The sequence below is a fragment of the Ictidomys tridecemlineatus genome, chromosome 15 (assembly GCF_052094955.1).
Source record: "Ictidomys tridecemlineatus isolate mIctTri1 chromosome 15, mIctTri1.hap1, whole genome shotgun sequence".
Taxonomy (NCBI): domain Eukaryota; kingdom Metazoa; phylum Chordata; class Mammalia; order Rodentia; family Sciuridae; genus Ictidomys; species Ictidomys tridecemlineatus.
In genome coordinates, this window is record NC_135491.1 from 37,455,520 (window position 1) to 37,462,807 (window position 7,288).

A 7,288-nucleotide genomic window follows, 5' to 3' on the forward strand; every position below is an offset into this window, starting at 1 on the left:
GGGAAATGTGCCTCCTCCTCCTTTTTTTTTTTAATTAGACTTGGCATTGATTTTTTTAATATGTGGTAAATTGGTCCATTGAACAATACAGACCTAAAGATTTCTGTTTGAGGGTCTTTTAATTATAAACTGTACACTTTGAATATTTGTAAGGCTTTTCAGATGATTTATTTCATATTGAGTTATAGCAATTTTTGTTTAGATAAATTGGTTTATTTATTTTTAACTGTCAAATTTATATGTAGAATTGCTGTTAGTATTTCTCTATCCTTTTTTAAGATCTGCACTGTAGCATTTATAATGGTTTCCAAGTATTTGGTGATTGTCCTGTTATTTTTCCGTTTGGCTCCAATTTTGTAAAAGAATGCACTCTGTATGGTTTCAATTGTCTTAAATTTTTTGAAACTCTTGGTACAGCATATGATCTATCATGTAAAACATTCCATGTGTAATTGAAAAGCATGTACATTCTGTTGTCTTTGAGTGGATTGTTATATATATTTTGATTAGGTTCTGTGGGTTAATCATATTGTTGATAATTACCTGTATAGTTTTTCTACCAGTTGTTTAGAGAAGGCATTTTTTAAATATAATTGTGATTTGTCTATTCCTTCTTTCGATTCTGTTAGTTTTTGCTTTACCAATTTTCAACTCTTTTGTTTGATGGTGAAACACTTAGGATGCTATGTCTTCTTGTTAAATTGACACTTGATTCTTTATAATGTCCTTTTCTAATAATATTTGCTCTGAAGTCCGTCTTATCTATTAATATAGCAAACCCTGTCCTTGGATACATTTTTGCATATTTTATATTTTTATAGGCACCTTTTAACTTCTAACATGTCTAATGGTTATGTTTGAAGTGAATTTTTTAAGACAGTATATGAATAGTTTTTTTTCCAAATTTGCTCTGCCAGTCTCTCTATGTGTATAGCTGTCATTTATATTTAAGGTGACTATTGATAAGGTTTAAGTCTGCCTTTTTGTCAGTACTTTATTTGTCTGCACTTATTGACATTCCTTGGTTGTCATCTTTGGCTTCAAGTCCAGGAATAAGTGAGGCAAAAGCAAAACCCAAGGAATTCACCACAGTGTGGTTCCTTCGGTTCTCTAATTTTAACTCAGTCTTTTTACATCAACATTGAGTTTTGTTTGCTTATGTACATTGCCCAGGTTTTTTTTTTATTGTTCAAAACATTACATAACTCATGACATATCATCTTTCATACATTTGATTCAAGGGGGTTATGAACTCCCATTTTTACCCCAAATACAAGTTGCAGAATCACATCAATTACACATCCACATTTTTCCATTGAATTTGAATAAACAGAAGGTAAAAGGAAAGGTACATTTGTTGATATTCAGAAGTGAAGTATGTTTTTTAATATAGAGGAAACTTGCTTCACCAAATAATGTTAATATCTCTAATTTCAGGGAAGCATTCTTTGTTTGATGGAAGTACTCTATCTGCTCAACTTCATATATTAGTTTTTTTTTACTGATGCCAGCTCCTCCAATGTGTATATACACACACACAAACACACACACACACTTTTCTTTTGTTCAGAATACACTATATGACAAAGTTCTTAAAAAAGAAATAGTCACATTAAAACTAGTTCCTTCTATATTATTTTGAGTTGTATCTATAGTTCATTCCAACAGGCTCATATTTTCTTAAACTATATTGGTGCTGTTTATTTTTTTTTTCATTTGATTTTGTTGAGTACCTACAATGTGTCAATAACGAGAACTTTCAACAACTTACCTGGAAGGTGTTTGTTCATCTATTCAACAATACTTATTAAACATTCAAGGGAGAGATGTCAACTGGGCACTTGGGTCTAAAAATAGTGGAGTCAAGTTAGAGTTCAGGAAAAATTAGTTACCAGAGGCAACATAGTATCATAGTATCTTTAACCATGGTTTAATATAAAATTACTGAAGAATTATCACAGGGTCCTGGAACTGATTACTATTGCCATAGCAATAAATAAATAGGAATAATTAAAAGGTGCCCAATCTCTGCTTTAATGTTTCTAGTCTGAAAGTGACTATTTTAGGTAGTCAATACCAGAAAGTCACCGACTTCCCAAAGAGTGGAGTCGATGATGGGAGGTGTTACCAAAAGTATTGAGTGTTCTTGGGAGAGGTGAGGGGAGCGGAGTATCATAGGAGCTCTGACCATCAGCTGAACCACAGAGTTAGTCCCATATTGAGGCAAGGCGTACTAGTCTTTTGCCCCTTTTTAATTAGCATTTGGTAAGCAGCAGAACTCCAGAAGGTTTAATGCCCTGAAAGGAAGCTCCCCGTCAGCCAGGAAAAAGTACGTGGAGAATGGGGGCATTTAGAAGTTGTCAGCAGCAAAACTCAAGAGTGTCCAGGAGACGAGAGCACCCCTTCATTGAAGGGCGTCTGGCCACTGTACCAGCGGATCTCCTGTATTGGACTCTGCATTGATCAGATCTTCTTGCTGAACTCCAGTCTATCTGTAGCTTCTCTGGGAATCTGACTAGTCACATTTCTGAGGAAACTTTGAAAAGGGTTACTGATATTAGAGGTACCACTTTCACCTCTTTATGGAATCTGTCATGTGGCATGGCACATTAATAGTCCTGTAGGACTATTAATCCAGAAGAATAAACCTCATATGAAGTTACTTCTTGGTTTTGGATTCACTCAAAATTAACAGCCTTTTCTGTCACCTGAAACTCCTCAGAGCAGGATTGCCATATGTGGAATATCTTTTCCCAGACTAAAAAGGCCTTCCAAATGTCATTCTTCTCTTTTAATGAAAGGTGGCACAAAGTATATGAATGTGTGCCTCGCCTTGGAGACGATATGCTGGTAGTTGTCAAAACTCTCTAGATTCCTAGGAACTTGAGCAATGTATTGAATTGCTGAAACTGTACGTTTTCCCAGCCTCTCAAGAGTATGTCTACCAAGGCATCCTGTGTACTTGCTCTCCTGTTATAATCTCCACAAATAGTAGGCCAATGTGCTATTCTGCAGGTTATCTAGATCAGCACTGTGAAATAGAATTGTGATGCAGTCCACATGCATGCCTTGAAAATTTCTAGTAACCATAGCATAAATGAGGTGAAATGAAAGTTTTTGTTATCTCAAATTATCCAAAATATCATTTTAACATGCTGTCAATATAAAAAATGATCGAAGTTAAAAGAAGCATGTCTATGACAGAAGTTATTACTGATGCTTTTCCCCCCTTGACTTGGGTACAAGTCTGTGAAACTTAGTCACTTCTGTGCAGAAGAGTCAAAACAGAATGGATATGGCTGCTGCTGCTTTCTTACAGGGAGAGACTGATAAAAGGTTGGAGAGAAGATCTCCAGTCAGTGATGGAAATTTTTTCTGCTGTGTTCTTTGGCTTAAGCATAAATTTATCATCACACTCCAACATCTTGTTGCTCCAACAGCATCTGTTATGTAGGTTACCAAAGTGCTACATATAGTTGCACCAGCTTCTTTCCATCTTAAGAATCCATTGAAAATGCAGGACAATGAATGTGACATCATTACTGGCCATTATCCTGAACCTGTTTTAACTGACATAGACATAAACAGTCATGAAATATTGGTTCTTCCCAAGACATAAATACGATTATCATCATTTACATCACACCCACCCATTGTGATCCTCTCATTTTTCAGATGACCTCCCAGGTAAGCCTTGGAAATCTCTGGATTGGCAACTTCTTTTGTGTTTCTTGTTCAGTAGTCGGCTCTGTTTGCTCAGCATTTATTTTTATGTTTAACAAAAGGATGTGGATTATGTTATGTTATAATTGAAAGCCACCAGCATAGGCAGCCTAAATCCAATTCCTCTTCATTTCAGTCAAATTTCACATTCCATTACAACAGAATTAATTTGATGGCCAAATCCGGTATGTTACTGCTTTCTAGCTAGATTTGCTTCCAATTTAACATTCTAACTATGCTTGTAAAATAGACAATAAAACAATCTTTTCTGATTTGGGAAATACTCTTTATTTTTCATTTCTCTCTGCTTCACTGTAACATTTTAGCTGTTTTATGGAACAATCACTTTGCTCATCTAATTACTGCAATTCCCTGGTAGATGGCCTCCCTTGCCCTGCAATAGCAAAATTATCATAAACACACAATGCCATTGCCAGCATCTCATCTTGCACATGTGTCAGTGAGCAGACTGAGGTTTTCCCCTCTCTAAATTATGCTCTCGCTAAATTGACAATTTTCCTGTGAACCCATCCGGCCTTTCTCTGACATTCCAACCAATTCTCAGGAAAGTTAATCTTGCCTCATAGGTACTCTTCTGGTTCAGCTTTTTGTGCTTACACGTGTGTGTGCATGCCGATGAAAACGGAGTCTGGACTCCCCTCGTGGAATGTTAGACACCAAACTTTTTAACATAGAAGGCTTGGGGCCAGCTCCATAAATGAGGGACAGTAGCACCCAATTCACAGAAAATCCCTCTGAAAATTACACAGCTGCCAAACACTTTAACTTTGGTAGGCTACCAAATGAAAACTTGCTTTAGAAATCAACACTGAAAAGTTTAGAATATGGATTTGTTTTCAGAATTGAAGAGTAAGGCATCAATTCCAAAAAAAAAAAAGATCAGAACCTCAGAAGGTCCCAGGATCGAGCCAAGGCCAAAATGCTCTGAACACAAGACTCCAGAGAAGCCAGATGATTTCCTAAAACCTATACATCCTTCCAGACGAACACTGCCATCAAGACCTTAACTCCTGGGTTGATTTCAGAGATGCAACTTACTAAAGAAATTTGGGTTCCAGAGTCAAGAATAAATAAAAGAGTGCTTGCTTCAGCACAACATATACTAAAATTGGAATATCTGCAGATTAGCATAGCCCTTGTGCAAGGATGACATGCAAATTTGTAAAGCACTCATATTTTTTTCTGATATGTGGATGTTGGCCTACAATGGGGAGAGCAGGGGGTAGAATGGAGGAACTTTGAGCAGAGGTAAGGGTGGGGAGGGGAGGTATGGAGGTAGGAAAAATGGTGGAATGAGAGGGACATCATTACCCTAGGTACGTGTATGACTGCAAGAATGGTGTGACTCTACATTGTGTACAACCAGAGAAATGAAAAATTATGCTCCATTTGTGTACAATGAATCAAAATGTATTCTGCTGTCATGTATAACTAATTGGAACAAAAAAGTAAATGAGAATCTGATAAATTCTTAGAACAAAGAAGACGAGTGATAAGCTCTCTGTGGTAAGAGTTCAAGGTAGGTTAGCCACCCAGATGTTAACAACCTCACTAGTAAATGTCTTATTTCTTTGGAGCTAGAACAAGATGGAAATGAAAAAATTCTGCATATTTGCTATCTCCAGTCTGGGTAACAAATCTTCCACTCTTCCTGCGGATGTACCCTTCCACTGGGACTATAAGCTGAGCCTTCTGTAGATGATAAGCAAGACTTCAGGAAACAGAGGCTCCAGATTAAGTGGACCTTGAAAGTAAACATAAGGATATTATTTTTACTTACTATAGTTATAATTAATGTAGGCAAAAATAATCAGTGTATATTAAAGCCTTTAAGTACTTGATGACAAACAAGATTATACATTGTCTTAAAGAATCTCCTCACACATTAATTATTAATTACAACAGGAAAATTGGTAATTTTCCAGTAGAAAAAACCTGGCTGACTTGACTACCCTTTTACCAAGTGGCCCAAATCCACTTAAGCCAGAAATGGCATAAATTGACAGGAAGTGCCTCCTAAGACACAATCTGGTATTACTGCCAAAATTGTAAGTTGAATCTAATCACAACAAAACGGCACACAAACCCAAGTGATACTCCTTTTGAGTGACAACTCCGTACTCCTGAGCAATGGATTGAAGAATGACAGGGATGGAGGAAAAAGTAAACTGACTCAGAAAATACTTTTTAGAAAGTACATCTCCTAAAGAATTCTATATGCAATATGTTCCAGCATTTCTGGGGGCAGAGGGAAGGTAACCAATTCAGAAGGTGGTTTATGCCTTTAATTTGTATCCAAAGATGATCCAGAAATTGTTAATGTTGGTTGTCTCTGGAGAAGTGAGGTGAGGAAATGAATTGGGAGACAGAATTGTTTTTTTTTTTCACTTCAGTATTTTATCATTATTTAAAAAGTACTTAAATGGCTTTTATGTTTAAAGTTCTTTTTTAAGGTTTAAAACGTGATTATCCATCATCAAGTGAAGGAAACCATACCCGAAAAGAATGGGTACTATATTATTTCATTCACTTAAATTTCACAAGTAAGCAAAACTCATCCATGGTATTAGACTCTGAATTAACTTTCTATTGAGGTGGGAAAATTGTTGGAAGGAGCACAGGAGAATAAAATTCTTTTTTATTTCCTTAGATAAAATTGACTGTTTTTATGTGTGGTGGGAAAAATGTTTGCCAGCTAAGAAATCAAATCATGGAGAACCAATGACTACTTGAAAATAAACTTCTACAACCTATTTGTATATATATTTGTATCTATGAGTATATATGTCTTTGATGGAGACACAACACGGTCAGAGGGAATTTTAAAACCTGATGGGATTTTCTAAGAACATACTTTACAATGAATTCTTAAAGTTTACTTTATGATTATGTATCTACTAAAAGGGAAAAAAATCCTTTAACTAAAAACGGGTGGAAATGTTTTCTATAGAGCTCTTGCCCATCTGCATCAAAAGCATTTTATTTCCCAGCTGCTATTAGTTTATACTGAATGCATATTCAGATGGGTTTCCACATACTCAGTCATCTCATTTTTCTTTAATGCACATTGAGCCATGTTTGAAACAGGATTAGTTTTCAGCTTAACTGAGTACTACATTTTGATAAATTCAAGTGAATGGCTCATTCAAGTATATTCAAGATGCACTATTTACAATACTGCAATGATTATTTGAATCCTTTTAGATCTGTTTTCATTTATTCTTTACATATTGCATGGTGAATACAAAGAATTTTGTTACGGTTTTGAAGTATTGATTTCAAGGTATTGGTATTGAACTGAAATTAATCTTTCTCATTAGCTTTTCTGTGTTGAGCATCTCTTAGACTTCTGGGAATTACTTATAAATTTGTTGTAACCTTATAATAATCCTGATGAAAGAGGCATGAATACTCTTTATTTTAAACTAAGTTCTTCAGTAAATTTGTTGCAGTGAGAGAAATAAGGATATTAGTAAATAACATTGATATTATGATATCGTGCTCCTTCTAAGGAATATTTGATTTCTGTTCTTTTGGTTTATGG

The 7,288-nt window shown here is 35.5% G+C and overlaps 1 pseudogene; it reads left to right on the forward strand.

The window, feature by feature from the left end:
• The first annotated feature begins 4,824 nt into the window (after nucleotides 1-4,824).
• LOC120888181 (U6 spliceosomal RNA) lies at nucleotides 4,825-4,925 on the forward strand (annotated as a pseudogene).
• The last annotated feature ends 2,363 nt before the right edge of the window (nucleotides 4,926-7,288 follow it).